The sequence below is a fragment of the Crotalus tigris genome, unplaced genomic scaffold (assembly GCF_016545835.1).
Source record: "Crotalus tigris isolate CLP2741 ecotype Arizona unplaced genomic scaffold, ASM1654583v1 scf7180000017536.10889498, whole genome shotgun sequence".
NCBI lineage: Eukaryota > Metazoa > Chordata > Lepidosauria > Squamata > Viperidae > Crotalus > Crotalus tigris.
The window spans coordinates 5,232,528-5,252,231 of NW_024096460.1; the positions used below are offsets into that span (position 1 = coordinate 5,232,528).

General features: G+C 38.0%; 1 long non-coding RNA gene across 1 annotated transcript in view; it reads right to left on the minus strand.

Annotated features, from left to right (window-relative positions):
* The window catches only part of LOC120312500, a 38,513-nt gene that overhangs the window by 14,253 nt on the left and 4,556 nt on the right, over positions 1–19,704 (minus strand). Inside the window, exon 2 of the long non-coding RNA XR_005557914.1 lies at positions 11,461–11,634. This is a non-coding gene — a long non-coding RNA (uncharacterized LOC120312500). The remainder of the gene's footprint in view (positions 1–11,460; positions 11,635–19,704) is intronic.

Sequence of the window (19,704 nt, forward strand, 5' to 3'; positions counted from 1 at the left end):
GATATTGCCTAAATTATATCAAATATAGCCCCCACAAAAAAGAAAAAAGAGACTCTTTTTAATCACTATCAAAATGGAGAAACCTCAGTCACAATTAAACTGTACGCTTATATTGGAAAAGTTCTATGAGGCTACTGCAGAAATATGTGCTACAATGAAAAAGTTTACTACAGAACTAAGATCCAGAAATTTCACTTCAAATGTTCAAATGGATGTCCAGGCTACATCTGACTAAAGTATAAATCAAATCATACTAGAAGAGGAATCAATAGAGATAAAAGAGGAACTTATTCTATCTTATAAACTTTCCATCTGCAACTTAGAGGAACAGAAGAAGCAAAGACTGAGATTTCAAACTACAAAGCAACAATGCTTCAAGGAGGAGAGAAATAGATGTCTAATGCAGAGGATGGGATTTCTATCCTTTCAAAGGCTACTGCAAGCAACAAAAATAGATCTACTAACTGAAAGGGAAGCGTCTTTATGGAAACCTGCCTGGCACAGAAAAAAAGCCAGAATTAGACTGAAAAGAGAAATTTAAAATTGTGTAATAGATTAAAAGGCAATGTTGGATTTATGGATTGTTTTAAAGATTATGATTTAGAGTTAGAAGCAGGAATATATATATATTCCTGACAAACCAACAGAAGAATAAGTGCACGCATTGAAGAACATAAGAACTCAGTCAAAAAAGAGGAACCAACATCTTCCCTGGTCCAACACCTCAAAGCCACAGGACATGAAATTGACTTTAAAAATACCAGAACCATTGCCAAAAGTGAACATTTTAATAACAGAATAATCAGACAAGCCATCGAGATAGAAAAACGCCCACACAGCATGAACAAGCGAGATGATACCTCCCGCCTACCAGCCATTTGGAAACCTGCCCTTATTGACAAACGACTCCCTAACACAAAAAATGATAACAGACCCACACTCACAAAAACCACACAGGATGTCACCACCACACATCCACGCAAAAAACAAACCCAAAGCCACACCGATGACGAGGCACGACCACAAACCAGAAGCCATACCACAGCTGCATCATTAGCCACTTTAAACCCCTCCAATCCATACATGAAGCAAACTGACACCCTCCATGAAGAGGAGGCACGACCACGAATGCGAAGCCAAAAAATAGCAAGGCAGCCCAAAATCTTAAACCCCTCTGCAACTCAGACTAACCTGAGTACAACCAAACAGAACACTCTCCCAGCCAATCAGAGCACAGCCAACCCCCCAGCCAATCAGAGCACAGCCAAGCTCCTAACCAATCAGAACACACCTCCACCCAATCAGCTTCGTGCTTCAAGCAGCAATGTGTGGTCTTATATATATGTAGGTCTTTGGTTGTTCGGGTTTTCTCCCGTGTAAAATTGGAAGTGTCTTGGCGACGTTTCGACGAAGTCCCATTCGTCATCTTCAGGCTGGTGTTTTCAGCTTCGTGCTTCGAGCAGCAATGTGTGGACTAACCTGAGCACAACAAAGCCCCCACCCAAACAGAATACTCCCCCAACCAATCAGAGCACAGCCAACCCCCCATTCAATCAGAGCACAGCCAAGCTCCTAACCAATCAGAACACACCTCCACCCAATCAGAACACAGCCAAGCTCTCATCCAATCAGTTTATACCCCCACTGGCAGTTAAAAGGAAGAAACAGCTACGATCACACATTGCTCCTAGAAGCACGAAGCTGAAAGCACCAGCCTGAAGGTGATGAATGGGACTTCGTCGAAACGTCGCCAAGACACTTCCAATTTTACACGGGAGAAAACCCAAACAACCAAAGACTTACATACAAACACCCGCGAAAACCTCAGAAAACATTTTTAGAACAGATATTTTTAATAGATTAAGAATGTACTTTTTGGAATAATAGATTTTATTTATTTATTTATTTATTTATTTATTTATTTATTTATTTATGAGACTTATATACCGCTTTAAGTGCAAGCACTCTCTAAGCGGTGTACACCAGTAAGCAATGTATGTATATATTTACATTGCCCCCAACAATCTGGGTCCTCAGTTTACCTACCTCGGAAGGATGGAAGGCTGAGTTAACCTTGAGCCGGTGAGATTTGAACCGCTGACCTGTTGAACACAGTCAGCTAAAGTGGCCTGCAGTACTGCACTCTAACTGCTGCGCCACCTGCTGCGCCACCTCGGCTGCGCCACCTGCTGCGCCACCTGCTGCGCCACCTCGGCTCATTTCATTTTGATGAAAATTATGTATTGGAATTGAAAAAATGTTGACTTTTTAGATTGGGGTGGTTTTAATAATTAATGGAGTGTTTTAAATTAATTAGATGATCTTTTTGTACAATAACATAGATGTGATAAGGTATGATAATCAATTGGATGAAATTTGAAGTTTGTGTAATGAATTGAAATGAATTAAGGTTTAACATTATTTTTTAATTAACATAGCTATTGTGTAGTGGAAGAAGAAATAAATGAGATTGGTGATAAAAGGAGGGATGAGAGAGATTAAGAACTATAATACATCTGGAAGGGATACCTGAATTGATAACTTGTTGATTTAAAGTTAAATTTGATTATGGTAATTGTAAACTGATAAAGTTTTAAAACAGGCTTAGTAGTAATAGAAATTTAATTTAGAAATGGAATATTTTAAATGTATTATGTTATTTGAGGGAAGTAGAGAAGGGACAGTGAATGCATTAAGTTGAGTTGTTTATTTATGTTTTTACTTTTGAATGTTTGATTACCCAAACACCATAGTGTGTCCTGAATACTTTTTCTTAAAAATTAAAAAACCAATAAAATATTTTTTTAAAAAAAAGATGAATATACCACAAAGAGGTTATTTTGATAATAGCAATTCAATGTAGACAGAGTGCGACATTTCCACTGCAAAAGCTACAACTCGGTTTTCGATCTGTCACCTGTTTCATTCCTTGTGGTTTCTACTCCAGTAGGCCAGGAGAAATTAGTGTTTGTTTCCCTGAACAATTTTCATATAATAGAGGGGAAAGAAAAACTTTGTTTATAGCAAGTGAAATATCCACAGTTCTAATCCTACTGGCCATAGTCATGAGATCCCTCTATATTGTAGCAGAAGATAATTTCATTGCACCAGAGAAGGCCCTCTTATAAATCTCTTCTATGAATTTGTTGGAAGAGCTGTTTCTGCTCATACTTTTAGGAGCAGCTGACATATTTCACACTACTCCTTGCTGAGTAACTGGGAAGAGATAAAAGAGAAATGAAAACACAGCTGCAAGTTCCGATACTCTCACACGGGTGCCACCAAGACTCAGAACTGCTGTAAATTTTAAAGCATTTCCTGACCATGCAGACTTCCAGGATAAGATATATTTCTCAAAGCGGGAGTCTAGGAAACCAAACTTAATATGTAAGGCTGTTTCAAATGTATTGATTTTTTTTTTTACATGGGTGGCTTAATTGATTAGCATTTCACCATTCAAGAATGGCTAAGTTGTGGGCTACTTCAACACATAACACTACACTAATGTTGTAAAGTATGATTCTCTGAGTTTCCCACGTCTCACATCTAGCTGAAGCTGGGAATTATTAGTATATTGCGGTTTGCATCATAGACTCATCTTTTTAGGCATGATAGTGTCTTCCTGCTATTCACCATCTACAGTATATAACTCAGCTGGAGTGGAGGTTCCTGAATAGCAACATAATGTATGGTGCTTACTGTTAAGAATTTTGTCTCTCCTTAAGTTCTGGGTGCCTGTTTGTAAGGGTGTCAACAACAATCATGATGATACCATAATGAAAATCATGTATGTGTGTCTACTATGTATGTGTGTCCAGGCATCTGATGCTTGTATGCAAGACCCATCATTTGTATGATGATGTCATCACTCACATTTTGTCATTTGCCTACCTTTGCCACCTTCACACTCCCCTCATCCTATTTCCACACCTATGTTGCTGTAGTGTTTTTACACAAAGACTGGCTACACTAATTACTTTTTCTGTTAGGCTTTGAAGTAGGTCTAAGGGAAGCAAACAGTCTTAATTGTGTGCCCAAATGACTTGAATTACAGTCTTAGCAATAGGACTGAGGAATTTTAATCTATGCCATAATGCAGTGGGTTAGAATAGAGATTTCTGTGTGGTTTCTGCTAGAGTTTGTCATCTTTATAAATTGTTCAAGTGGACAGAGGTTGCTGGTTCAGCAAGAATGAGAAAGAGTAAAGATGGAATGAAATAGGAGACTGAGACAGAATATTCTAGTAGGTAGAAGCAAAGCCTTGAAGAGCTATTGATGCCACTTGACCTGTCTTCCATCATGTAAGTTATTGGTTATTATCCTCAAATGGCACAGATAAAGCTAAGATAAAGCAACTGGACAGATTCTTTAGATGTAATAAGAAAAAAAGTATTTTATCCTTTGCAGGATCCAATCTGGGTTGGCCACTGGAACCAGAATTTTGTCTTCCAAACTTTTGGACTCATGCGGAGCCCATCTTCAGAGAACTTCAGAACTTCAGCATGAGTTCAAAAGCTCAGAAGATAAAACCTCTAGTCCCAGTGTTGGACCGAGATTGGATCCTGCAATATTATCCTGGGACACCTATATTCACCTTCATTTGTATTTTATCCTTTGCCTAAGGTAGGAAAATGTCTTTGGTGAGTGATAGCTATAAGATTCTGTTTGACTCTGAAAAGGTCTCTTAAGAAGCTCTCATCCGCTTCTTAATTCAATGCTAGAGAAGGCAAAGTAGAAACCTGGGAGTTTTGATTTTGGCACTTGCACAAATTCACTAATATTTCCGGCAAGATTTTGGAATTATTATATGAGATTGCATAACAAGTCACAAGATCTTGATGCTATTATATGAGAATGCAGTACTTTTTTGTAAAAAAAAAAAAAAAAAGGTGCCAGAACTTACACATGTCATACAACCCGCCTTACCTACCTTACAAGATTCCATCCAAAAAAGGTGCCAGAACTCCGTTCTGGGCATTCTATGACAAAAAAAGCCCTGTGAGAATGCATTAGAGTTTGGCATCCTTATACAATTTTAGATGTAAAGAGCATCAACACCTCATAAGATTGATAATACTGAGAGATATCAGCTTTTCTTTCTTCTCAGTTCTAGCACCTGAAAGGCATTGACCATAGTTTAGAAAAACAGAAATCTTGCTGTGCTCATATGGTTGCTGCTTCTAGGCTTGTTTCTAACCCTAAGCTAAATTAAAAGCTAAATACATCTTCACATCACCTGCTGATTTTTTTAAAAAAAATCCCCAAAGGTATTTATGGCTGGATTTTTATCCAAAGTTTGTAGACAGGCCAGATAGAAGAGCTAGAAAATTATACTGAAACTACTATTTGAGAAACTTCTTTATAATCATCCTGGCATTCCAAAGTGCTTCTTCCTGTGCACTTCAGAATCAGCATAATGCACTCAGATTTGCTTTTCAGCTCTTTAAAATTCTACTACTATTTTCTGTCATTTGGAGATGATCAGGCTGGGTAGCAATCAGGCCTCAGCATGTAGGTACAATATGGAAAGTGTCATCTGCAGGGGGAACATGCTAGTTACAAAGACTTTTACTGAAAAATAAACCTAAAATGTATCTCCTTCTCTAGAATTAGAGAGTAGCACACTTGATTGATGCTAATGTGTTTTTGGAACAAATTAACCAGAATTATAAAAATTAGACATTTTAAAAAATTACTCTTGATGGGAGACTTTGCACCATAAGTTAGACAGTCAAAATATGGAAAGCTTGCTGTGGTTTTCAGTGGATCGACCAGATTCATTGCCTTAAAGAAATGGACATAACTGAAAAATGCTTGTTTGTTGTGGATTTCTGGTGCCTTGTCTTCTTCTATTAAAGTCAGTGGAAATTGATACTGACTGAAATTTAATATTCTGTTGTAACTTTCCTGCGAGTAAGCTGTATTGGGAATTACTTTTAAATAGAAATGCATGGTATTATGCCAGATATTTTCATTTTGGCTAGTTAGAACTCCTAATTTTATTTTATGAGTTTTACTCTTAGGGAAGAAATGAATATTATCAAACTCACAGAGCTGCCCTGAAGAGACATTCTGTACCTCACTAAATGGAAAAATGTGGTTTCCATTTCATGAGATGTTGTTCATTCACTGAAGAAAGCCTGCATTACACTAAGTGGCTTCACATGGTGAAATGGACAGGGTTTTTTTAATATAAGAATGTATTGTTGTCCTCTGTTTTACTATAAAACCTATAATAGAGGGCAACAAGAACTCTACAGAACATATCATCACTAAATTATAGTTGGTGCATGAATAAGTAATGAATAATATCTGTTTATTAGTAACATTCTTATTTCAAATGTTGCAGAAGCATTCTATTGATTTTTTATTATTTCAAGGAATAATTTAAAAATCTACCCAGAAATCCCACTGATAACATGGAGATTTATTCATAAAAATAAAACCTACATGGAGCAGAAAATGGCAGTCACTTTCCTTCACATCAAACCATAGAAAACTCCCACAAGCTCCAACCATTTATTATCTCAGAAATGCCTGTATTTGATTATTAGAGAAGTACAGCCCTCTGTTATCTTCACTTAGTATTTCTGATTTCTTTTGCATATTGATTATTGATGTGAATCTCTCACATATATAAAGACTCAACTAGTTATTGACTATCTGGTGGATAAAACAGTCAAAAAATCACACTGACAGATGCTGTCTTGAAAATTTCATTTTTACTACTACTATTACTACTACTACTACTACTACTACTATTATTATTATTATTATTATTATTATTATTATTATTATTATTATTATTATTATTGTCCTCACTATGCAATGTACAGAAAAGAGCTCCAAGAACACCATATCATCTAAAAATATTTAGAGAAAGGATGGTTTATTCATAACTGTTTATTTCAAACAAATTAACAGAAAGGGAGCACAGATAAATGACTCTTTTCTGGACCAATTTTCTATATAAACACCAAGCAGAGGGGTTCAGAAAATGTTTATCCTCGGCTATGAAAAATATATCCAGTACTATGAAAGCAACTGGGATCATTAAACTTATTTTGGCCTTGGAGAAAATGAACCACTTGCAAAAGGGTCTGTTGTTTTTCTACAAGCAAAAGAGAGTTTTGACAACTTTTGGATTCTGATCCAATGGAATTGGCCAGATGGAATGTTTCTAGGATTCTGTCTAGACTAGAGGTTAAAGATTCACAGTTAGCAATGTGCCCTATGGTATGCTAAATAATATGTTTTGGAGGGTGGTAGTGACAACCTCACAATAGTTGCCTGCCTGCCTGCCTGCTGCTTCTGAAATCCTATGATGTTTATCCTTTCTGACAACATAGAAGCTGGTGGTATGCTATGGATGAACATATTACAAACTTTAAAAATAAACAAAGAAAACAAAACCCTTTGTCTTTACCTTTGAAAACTAGCACAGCTAACAATTCAGTTACTTTCATAAATAGTAAATAAAGATTTTAATAATTAAATTTATGAAGGGAAGTGTATGTGTATGTGTGTTAGATATAGATCTCAGGGACTCTTCTGTATTTTATTTCTACCAATTATCCTTCTATTAGTTGATAGAGAATTTGCTGTAGAAAATCTGAAGACAATTTTGGAGAAATTCACAGATGAAAGGTGAATCTTCTTTCTTTGAAAATAGCCAAGGGGTGTGCATAAATAATACACTTTTTTTTTCATCCTTCTAGCAGTAAGTACTAGCTTCCTGTAGCTCAGTGACATTCAAAGCGGAACTCTTCTCTTTGAGGGCTTTCACTAACAGCATAACTATACCCTTACTGTTAAAAAAAAATCCTGCCTTTTAAAAGTTTTTCTTCCCAACAAATTCTTAGAAAAGTTCTCCTTCCCCTGGAGAAGTTCATAGAAATCATCCACCCAATTATCAGGTGACCAACTGTTCTCCTTTAGGGAGGACAGTCCTCCTTTTGTGAGTTCTGTCCTCCCTCGAAAAGTGTCCTCCTACATGTCCTCCTTTTTGATATTTGAAGACTAATCTGCAGGGCTTTTTTTTCATAGAATGCTCAGAACAGCATTCTGGCACCTTTTTTGATGTTTTTTTTCAACTTTTGCATGAGCTGTGCTACTCCCGCTATTGGCTTTCGAAAGGCAATAGGAATTGCTGCTGAGTGCACCAAAACACCCAGCCGGCGAACTTTGCACATCTAAGTTGTCTGCAGCAAAGGCAAATTGGCAGGAACTTTGCACCCCTCCCTGCTACCCAACTGCACCATCTCCTAGTTAGTCCCGAAAATACCTGGAGGAGACTGGAGCAGTGATGCCATGGTCACTTTCTCTTGATCTTCGGCCCTACTAGGGCAATAATGGCTGCAGGCGCAAGAGGCAGGGGCGGCAGGGCTGCTGTGGGCAGGGGTGTGAGGGGCAGCGGTGGCCGGCTGCCCCCTGTGCTGTGGGAGCTGCAGGGCCTGCTCCACACGGGGTTGCACAGGATGGGCGGTGGTGCTGACAGGGCAGCTGCAAGCAGGGTGTATCGACGGCAGGCTGTCCCCCCTGAGGCTGGAGCCGGCACAGCTGGTGCTTTGGGAGCTGCGGGGCCCGCTCTACACGGTGGGGCAGCAATGCTGGCAGGGGGGCTGTGGGTGGGGGCACGGCATGTAAGCATAATTATAATATAAAATGTTATTGTTACAAATGTTTTTATTATGCATTTATCATATTATAGTGTATTCTGTATTATTGTTGCAATTAATAAGATGTTTCTTTTATTTACGATATTTTTTTCTTCAATTTATTTGTGTCCTTTTCATTGTAAAAAAAGTTGGTCACCTTACCAATTGCCCTGCTCCAAAGTTTAGTGGAGAACTTTGAAAGGGCATTTATAGAAAGTTTTTAGAAGTGGAAAAAAAAATTTAACCTATAGTAGAGCAGGCAAACTAACAATAAGAAATAATTTGATAGATGACTGTTAAGAATTATAGACCAATTATGAGTAAGTAATTTTATGACAGGAGGAAGAAAATCCAAACTGACTCCAATTTAAAAAAGAAATAATATTTCAGTGAACTGGGCACTGATTCCAGAACCAACTGCTTCAATCCATAGTGTTGGGGGCAGATCCGATTCTTTCTATAAAATATTCCCTCCCATAAATAAATCTTTGCCCTGAATTACAAAAGACAGGCAACTGAGAAATCCTAACTAGATTACTGGGACCAGAAATGCTATCTTCTTTCCCAGCAAAGGCCCAGGTTTTGCAAAGGGCTCTGTTTAGTGATGTTCCCGAAAAGGTTATAAAGGAGAAGCCCACAACACTTCACATTTTAGCACCACTCATGTGTTAAGAAAGAAAATAATCTGCCCCTCCTCCCCTTCTATATATCTATGTCCCCTAGATAAATTCTGAAGAAAAAATGTCAAGAATAATTGTATCTCTGTATCAGAGAAGAAAACCTACCAAGAAAAGATGTTTCATACGGCTACATCTGGGAAGAAACAAAAGCAACAGACACAGTGCAGAAAAGGAGGGAAGGGTGAAGAGTTCAAAGAGAGGAAAATGTGGAAGGGGAAGAGAAATTAATTGTTTGGGCAAGGATTCAAAGTGCATTTTTGTCCACAACTCCCTCATTGGTTCTACTGGCTGACTTTCATTTCCTATACTCTGTAAATGTTGATCCAAGATCCAAAGTATCTCTCAAGATTTTTCAGGAGGTACGTAGCCAATCAGTCATCATAAGAGTATCCCGTTCTCTGCTCAGCAATATTTACCTATACCTATTGGGACCAAATTCAGGACTGTAGCGAAGAAATAGCCAAGAAACTAAACAATAGAAAGAAGTGTTACCTGTCTTTGGAATTCTGCAGCATATAGTCAAATTGGCAGGCCTAGGTTTACTACATTTTCATTTTGAATGGCCTTAATTCTGAAGCCACTCCTTAGGGACATACATATCTGCTTAGAACTAAGCCCCATTGAATTCCCCAGTAGATTATATGTAGGGGCATCTGATTTACAAAATTAAAAACGTCATATTCCTGTAATAGGTTTTGTCTTTCTGGCTCTGCCCTTGATCCCCTTGTTATATGTAATGCTTCCTAGTCTTTGTTCAAACAAGTGGAAGAAACAGGCTCTCTAAAGCTAGCCCTTCATTACTTCTCAGTCTTCTTCTCAGTCCTACAGCCTCTCCAATCAGGCATGTAGTCCTCAAGATACAACAAGTCACTTAATGGCCATTTGAAATATGACAGACGATCCAAAAGCTACACTTACGGCAGCTGCAGCAACCCCATGGTCATTCACCCTTGCAACCAACCACAGGGAAGCTGTAGCACTCTCCCACTTCTCTCTCATCTAGACCTAATGGGACCCCACAGGGCTTCGGCCTGCTCCTCATGCCGTCCTGGAAGCAGCTGCCATGTTCAGTACTCCAACCATTCCAGAGGATTCCAAACTTTTTGATGCTGACTCCTTTAGGACCCATCTACTGCCATTGCCACTTACTACACGTTTATACTTTATCTGCTTTTGCTTTGGGGCTAAACTTTGTCTTCAGCTTCTCAAAGAAGCTGAAGAAAGATTTTCTTTCCTTGCTTCCTTCCTTTCCCCAATTCTTCACCCTGGAGTCTCTCATCAAGGTAACGTACAGATTTTGTCACTCTCTTTCCAGGCATGCAGTAAATTTAGAGAATGAGGCTTTAGAAATTGAAGGGCAGAGGCGGAGAGTTTACTTTCCGCATCTAATTGGGAGGAGGGAGAAAGATCAATAAGGGTTTTTTTGTTTTGTTTTGTTTTGTTTATTGAAGAAATGTGGGTTTCTGGGGGAAGAGAGGGTTAAGCAAGGGAAGGTTAGGGGAAGCTTGTCCTGAAGCTGCCACCTTTGCATGCAGGAGGCTGGCTTCCCCAAAGGTTAGAAAAAGCCAGAAGTTTGCAGTCTCCTAAAGGCAGGCTGATCAGGGCAGAGGCCCAGCCCACAAGCTTGACTTCATTGGCCAAGCAAGAAGGCATTAAAATGTCCCTAACTGAGCTGGGCTTTCCCTCCCCCCCCCCCTCCTCCCTCCCCCCCTTGGGCTCTTTTTGGCTTTGCAAAGCTTTTTGCTGCTTGTCTACCTCCTTTATGGTCTCAGCTAGTTGGCAGACCTTCCTGAGCCTCCACCATCCATGAGGTACCCCATGTATGGTCATTACCCATATATTCATTTAATGGTGGCATGAGGAAGATCAGGCGGTGGGGGTCATTAAGGAAGGCTGTCTCACTTAATGGTTGTCACCACTTGTGGCTCTAATGAGCAGACTTCGTTACAGTCTTTGGTTGATAACTACCTGTATTTTCTAGTCCATTTGCAAGATAAAATTCACCTGATTGCATAGAGAGAGCAGAGATGTGCATGTATCCCTGTTCTTCCCAGATGAGAAGTATTATGCCAAATTGGAGTGGGAGATGGTGGAGGAGGAAACTTCTGAAAGAAGTTTTTTACCTTGTTTGATAAAGTACCACTTAGAAATGGAAGAAAGGATTCATCTTATTTTTCCAATAACATTTTGCTTTTCTTGGTTCCAAAAGCCAATATTGTCTTGTAAGCATGTGTCACAGCTGGCAGTGCCACTTCTTTTTTCCAGTAGCCATCTGACCATGAAGCATTCAGGTGATCCTTTTAGCAAGAAAATAAAGGAAGAAAGAAGATGGTGTTTTGATCATTTCTCTTCAGAAAACAGTCCAAAAGCCAGACAGGATTCCACACTGTTGATGGTGCGCACACAGATTCATTATAAAAATTAATGATTCTTAAATACTTATTTTGACTGATTAATAAAAATTTCAAGACAATTTATCATTTCTGGAAGATGGTAACACCAACAAAGACCTGGAAAGGATGGCATGCTTTTCTATGGTATGGGAAGAACAAAATCCATAAATACTTTCAAAATCACTATATAAGAAATGTTTTACTTCTGACATGGGAAAAGATAAAAATGAAAATCTATATGAAAATACCAGGATGGATCTCGACAACAGAAGCATTTGTGCACTCAAATTTAATCAACTATGAGAAACTTGTGACATACAGGGACATTTTGAATACTGATGGAAATTACAAAAAAACAAGAATTGTAAGAACAGGGCATTGAGGTATCATGGTATCAGGTATCACTTGCAGATGCAAATGAGATACAAAAATGATGCCAAAACATATGGATTTTTTATAAAGTCAAAACAGTCTTTGACCAGATACTATTGTCATTAGATAAAAAAATGATTTAAAAACTCTTATCAATTTTTGTTAAACCTAAAGATGGAAGATGAACAAGTTAAAGAAATAATGATAACTTGGGCAAAAAAAAATATTGTACACAATGTAGAATTAGAAAAATGGCAAAAATTTGTGGGAAAGAAATTATAAAATAACAAGGGCAGCTACTTATAAAGAAAATCTATATAAAATGTATATTTATTTACCACCTGCAAGATTAGCAAAAATGTCTAGTAACTGTTGGAAATGTAGGCAAAAGCCAGACATGTGCTATCACCTTTGGTGGACATGCCCTAAAGCAACAAAATTTTGGTCAAAAATGCACATCTGGTTACAGAAAATGTTAAGAAAACATGTAGGTTTTAAGCCAGAACTATTTCTTCTAGGTATAATTACAGAGAACTCTGACAAAAATGTATATATTTAATATTATATGTATTAACAGCAGCGAGAATTACATTTGCACAATATTGGAAAAATGAAAAAACACCATTAGAAGAAGATATAATTAGGAAAATTTTGGATTGTGCAGAAATGTATAGGCTTACATTGAAAATGAAAGGGAAAGAAGATACAGAATATTTTCAAACATGGGATAATTTTTATAAATGGTTAGAAAAGCAGAATAGAGAGTAGAAATAGAAACCGTATTATTATCAATGTTAAATATGTGAACCCAGACAACATGTTGTTTATTAAGCACTAAAGACTTGTAACGATAAAAAACTTAATAAAATATCTATATTTTAAAAAAAAGACCCGGAAAGAGAAGGTAGTAGAACAGATAGTATACCAGCAATCAGTACTTCTAGTTTTATTTGGGGGAATGTTTGCTTTACTTTTCCACCTTGGTTGATTATTCCTTGCTTCTCCACATATGTGCTCCCTCTTTGTAATACAATTTACATAACTGCACCAATCAGAGCTTTGTTACTCCCAAAAGTTATAGATTCCAAAGGTTACATTATGCTTTCATGTGTTTCCATTATATGAAACAGTTTGCAATACTTTTCTATCCAGAAAGCAAAACTTCCATTTCAAGTTTTTGGTCAGCTGTTAGATTTCACTCCTAATTGTTTGACATGAAAACTGCTTCTAGCCAAGAAATAATAAATATATAGTTTATTTTTATCAGTTGTCATTTAATTTGATGAAAAAAGAATTTACTATAGGAGAAGAGAAAGCAGAGCTGAGGGATGGAATTAAATGAGTCATCAGCCTAGAGTCATTACGTTCCCACAAATGGTCTATGTCCACTCTCTCTTGAATTTCATTGATTCAACTCTGGTGCCAATTTAGTACTGAATTTTAGTTGACTAGTTTCTTATGTATAGTCTTGAATAACAATTTAACGTATGGTCCTGACAAATACTTTAGAACTTCTTATGAACAAGAGGGGAATTTCATAGAGTTTCTCATCGTCCTGCAAGAAGGGGATGTCAATGTCTTGTCCTTTGTCCTAGGATCATCTCTCCGGTGTTTTTTTTTCTCCCTGGTTTCCAACAGTTTCATGAAAAGCAACTCATCCCACTGAGTGTTGTCAGATTAGAAAATGGGGGGGGCATAGATAAAATATGCTTCCTTCACTATATCAGAACAATTCAATTAGCTCAAAACCACTGACTGCAAAAGAATTTCTCAAGTATCCAGAGAATAAAGCAAGAAAATAAATATCACTTTTGTATAGGAAAAACATTTTTGAAAAACTGAAAAACAGATTTTGGCAAAACCTGAGTTTGACTAAGTTAAGGTAAAAGCAAGAAAGTGTGAAAATGAAGAGGATGAACAAAGGATATACATAGCTTAGGGAGGTCAACAGAATTCCACACCTTGTGTGGAATGAAGATATAATTTGGATTATTTAGAAATGTACTGCTGGAGGAAAAAATAAGGTCCATTTTGGTATGTTTTTCTACAGTAATGCTCATAAGATGGATACACACACATACTTCTATAAACCTGAAAGGTAACTCTTCAAAATATATTTTGAATGCTCTACTGCTTTTTACAGCTCTCACATGCAGACCAAATGAAGTATACTATTTTTCTTAAAATAACACATGACTCATTGGGCAAGTGTTATTTCAGGATTGAAAACTGTGAGTTTTCTCTCTTTTTTGCTGCTGCTGTTGCTGTTCCCATCATTCTTCTAAGCCTGCATCTAGGGCTTTGTTAAAACATCAAAGCAGGAGTCCCTGAAAATCTATGGCCCTTCTCAATTTATTTTTTAAAAAATAGGAATACATCTAAACTGTAATATTTATATACCTTTGATCAAGAAGCAGTCTGATCCAATTTGGGCTAAGAGAGAATTCTTTAAAGGAAGTTTCTTAAAATTATAGTAAAATATAGACATAATAAATGGCATTAGATTACCTCATGCAATTTAACTGGGCTTCCCAGGAACATATTCAGGAGCTCCATTTGCTTTTAAACAGGCTGGTAACATGGGGTTTTTGGTGCATATAATGCCTCCTCATAGCCTTTTTTCACAACTCTGTACAGGTAGTCCTCGACTTACAACAATTCCTTTAGTGACCATTTGAAATTACAATGGCACTAAAAAAAGGAACTTATGACCGTTTTTCATACTTGCAACCATTGCAGCATCCCCTTGGTCACTTGATCAAAATTCAGAGACTTGGCAACTGACTTATATTTATGGCAGTAGCAGTCATGTGATCATATGATTTCATCAAGTGATCACCTTTTGCGACAAGCAAAGTCAATGGGGAAATCAGATTCACTTAACAACCATGTTACTAACTTAACAACTGCAGCAACTGATTTAGTAACTATGGTAAAAGCTGTAAAATGGAGCAAAGCTCACTTAACAACTGACTCATTTAGCAACAGAAATTTTGGACTCGGTTGTAGTGATAAGTCAAGGACTACCTGTAGTCCTTTCCATTTCCAATTACATAGGCCCAAAAGTTTGCCTGGTTCATGATACAGGTGACTACATAATTCCTGAAACCCAGTTACAATGACAATCCAAACTATTGTTCTTGGACTTAGGCCTTGCAATATTGCAAGTGTGTTAGCTTTCATGTAGGAGGCTGCATGAATGATGAATGGTCTCTGGGCTCATGTCAGCAAGGCAGATGTCTTCATGTTGTGGTGGAACTGCTGGTTTGGTATCTACTGAAATTCTTAAAATCAGTAGGTTTTGCCTTACAAAAAATGAGAAGGCAGAAAGAAATTTTATGAGGGGTGGGAAAATTTGAGGTGAAATCTCCCACAGCGTCCAGAGATGTCCTTCCAAACATAACAGTATTACAGCTAGAAAGCAAATAGCTAAAGGATTTCCTTTCCTCTTAATGACTCTACAAATGTTTAGACAATCTTTTTAAACCTGAGAGTTTTTTTCCCCCCTACAAACTCTGGAATAGTTGTGTCATTTGGTATGAAGTTTGAATTGGTTATGACTTTTTCCTCTTTAATGTTTAGTTATGTGTCATGTCATGTTATTTATTTATCAATTTATTTCTAAATTTGTATTGTATGCCCCCAGAATCTGTGCAGAGTACAGTAGTTTTTATAAATCTATTTTTTATTTAAATAAAATAAATAAATGATTCTGCCAATAAGTTGTCCTCTTTAGCTGTCACCTTATCTAGAAGTTTTTCATTCAAAAATGTACATATATATTTGTCTTCAGTTTTCATAGGTCTGGCTACTAGGAAAAAGGTGGCTGTGGGAGGTTGGCAATCAATTTTAATTTTCTTTTAGCTATTTGTGCTGTCTATCATTATGCAGTTCCAATGGATTGTATTTTAACTAGTCATTTAAGAAATAGCTACAACTCAAATTGTGCTAAAAAAACATCAGGCCAAATACACTGCAATAAGTTCCACGTCAAATTGCTCTGAAGTTTCTCCCCATAAACTTTAGAAGAAATCTGCTTGTTGCCTCATGTGATGCATGCCTACCATGGTTACTTCATTCGTTCCAACCTAATGGAAATCCAGCCAAGTTTGACAACTTGGATTTCTTCCCTCATTTCCATGATGTCACCATCATCTTGATTGCAGACATGAATGAGACAGCTTCATTAGGCATACTGATGTTTCATTCTTATTCTGACACCATTCAACAACAGATTTATATCTTCTTTTTTGTCACCCAACCAGCAATATGTTTTGGAAAGATTCAGGCATGTCTTTCCACTTCAGTTACTAAGAAGATACTATTGAAAGGACAGGGTACTGCATCATATACATATACCTGAACACCTACTCCAAACCTCAGCGATAAAGATTTTCAAAGTGTGGCCAATCTTTTTGTGATACTTTCTTTCTCCCAACTTTTGGTGAAGTGTCCTTTCATACCCTCAGCTCCCCAGTTAGTTGTCAAATGGTGAATAGACACTGATTGGCCTGTTTATTATTTATTAATTTAGTCTGTGATCAGAACTTGGCAGAAGAGAAGTAAGCATACACTCAATCCATATAATTATATACAACTTCTACAGGAATATGGTAGTGTCCTCATAACTGGATGTCCAATTTAGTTATCCAGGCAATTCAGCTATCTTCTGCAAAATTGAAAAGCTGCAATTTAGTGAACAGACTGGCTGGAACATCTTGGGGTGCTGATGCTAACACCCTCCGAACAATAGCGTCAGCTATTGTACCAGCATGTGGCTTAACAGCATCCCAAAGGTGCTTTTTCAGGAGGCAACTGGACTTTCTTGTCTTTCTTTGAAGACGTTTCGCTTCTCATCTAAGAAGCTTCTTCAGCTCTGACTAGATAGTGGGGAGTGGAAGGATTTATATTGTTTGCAAACAGCTGAAGAGCCGAGGTGGCACAGCAGTTAGAGTGCAGTACTGCAGGCCACTTTAGCTGACTGTGTTCAGCAGGTCAGCGGTTCAAATCTCACCGGCTCAAGGTTGACTCAGCCTTCCATCCTTCTGAGGTAGGTAAAATGAGGACCCAGATTGTTGGGGGCAATGTAAATATATATATATACATTGCTTACTGGTGTACATCGCTTAGAGAGTGCTTGCACTTAAAGCGGTATATAAGTCTCATAAATAAATAAATAAATTTGCATTCTTTTAGAGAGTCTGGGGCCATTTGGAGGTTTACCTGTGTCCTCAGTGTCACTTGAGTAGTGCAAACGTGTGTGGAGCCTTCTTGGCTGCAGGATGTTTTCTGCCCTTAATAGCATCCATATCCAAATGGCCAATGGCCAATTCTGCCAGACAATGCATAACATCTCTGGCACACAGCATCCCAATCCTGTGCACTGGTTACCAGTACTTAGCAATATTATACGGCCCCCACATTAGAAGACAACAAGCTTTTGTTCGACTACGTTCAAGGACGCTGTATAACAAGGCTCTTCCTATTCACCAGCACAATGCACAGTCCATCACAAGATTGAAATCCTGTAGGCCAGCATGGAAAACAGCTATTTACTCAACATCTAGCAAGTTTAACCCTGAGAATGCCTGGAGAGAGGAATGGTCCAAGATACCTTCTTGTGGCCTGACCATTAGTGATTCCTCTACCAAACCACCTGGTTTTAACCTGCCTTGCTCTGTCTGGATGAAATTGAACCAGCCTGTAAGCCTTGGCAGGAGGTAGCTAGAGTGCCTCTGATTTTTGTTAGCTTGTTGCAGATACTTGGCCTGGGCGACCACTATTCAAGCTTCCTCTAACCAGCTCTATAACACTTTCCAAATAAATATTCTGCTATACATGAAGGACCACTCTGGGAATGAACATGAGGAGGATCCTGAAGCAACTCGAAATGCAAGGAGGGAGCATGGTCTTGGGAACAAAGCAGATTTTTCAAAGCAAAGCATCCCTTCAAAGTTTTGCAAAGCCCTAATGAATAGTTCTTTCACCCAGTAGTGGGAAAGGTCCTATATGACTTTTGTCTGTATGAAAAGAAAGGAGAGGGAATGGACATATATGGTATGGAAAAAAATCTGGCTCAGTAAAAGATCCTTGGGTTTTTTAATTCTGCAATTCCTGGGTTCAAAGAGTTTATTAATACCTGTGTTCCAGACTACTTGGGAGTCCGATTTTATAAGCCTGCAATTTTACAGCGTGGGTGTATTTTGCTTATTAGTTACAGATTTGTCTGCAGAATGTTTTTTATAAGAAGAGGGAAACTGGAGGCTTAGGGGATAATGAAATGAGAAAATCTAATGAATATGGTTACTCTGTTGAGCCTTGGGGGAAAATAAAGGAACATATCGGGACGAAATAGGTCTAAGAAGTCAGTGAATCTCTCTTAGGAATAATCAGTCTTTATTTTTCCTGCAACCTTAGGCCTCTGTATCTATAATTTATAATTTAATTCCTTGGGCATGTTATAAACATAATACCATTTATTATGAAACTTCTTAAACTAAGAAAAAGATCACCCAGACAGAAGAGAAGAATAACTGCACTGTTTCTGTGCTTTGAAGAAAAACTGTTAATGTAGGCTGATGGTGTGAAATCTCATGCTAAATTAAAGCCAATTTGTTGCAAGAACATACACTATTTCTCCTACACCTTTCTTTTTTCATATTACATTCCTGAACGTTTCATGCCCTCTTGTGGTAAACAATTCTCTTTATAATGCACAGTACTTCTCTCTTTAATGCACAGTACTTTATAATGCACAGACTGCTTAAACTGGGGAGGGCTATTTTTCCCCCTCCCAGAGATACGATGCAGACTTCTTTTTTCACAACCCATTTTGATAATTTATCTACTGATTTATGCAGGATTGATGTCTCCTTGGAGTAGCTAAGGACCACAGTCAATGAAGCAATGGCCTTCCACGCCTGGGATCTTCTGTAGCATGGGAGGCATGCTTCATACTGTATGACTCTGAAAAGAAACCTATAACTTATTTCAAGTGAATGTCCAAAATGGATCCATCCCCACCACAGAACTTGTGGTGTTGCAAGAGCTGTGCACAGATGACTAAAAACACCACTGAACTCTCACTGACATTACCATTGAGCAAAATGATGTATCAGAGGGCATCAATTATTTAACCAAGGTACCTCAAATGGACTTGTGTACAGAATGTATCCCATATCCAGGACCCATGACTCCTGCAGGAATAAAATTTGGAAAAGTTGGCTACTTCAGGTTGGTGCAAATGGTTGGGTCTGCTGCTATGGTCACCTGGTGGCCATTCTGAACATTCTGTGGCAATTTTGCAATTCGTTGCTGCTTCCCCCACCCAGCAGCAAGGAATTGGCTCATCATTGGCTCTTTAAAAAACAACAACTTTAAGATGCAAGAAGAAAGGCCTGAATATTTTTATTGCTTTACACATCCCTTCTCTGTCACATAAACATGCACATGTATCTATATCACATCTTTGTTCAGGAATTCAAGGCACATAGTGCTCCATCCTCCAATATGTCTTCACAACAACCTGTGAGGTAGGCTGGGCTAAAAGTCACCAGGTGATCTGCTGTGGCTGCAGATCCAGTAAAAGTTGTATCTCTCTAT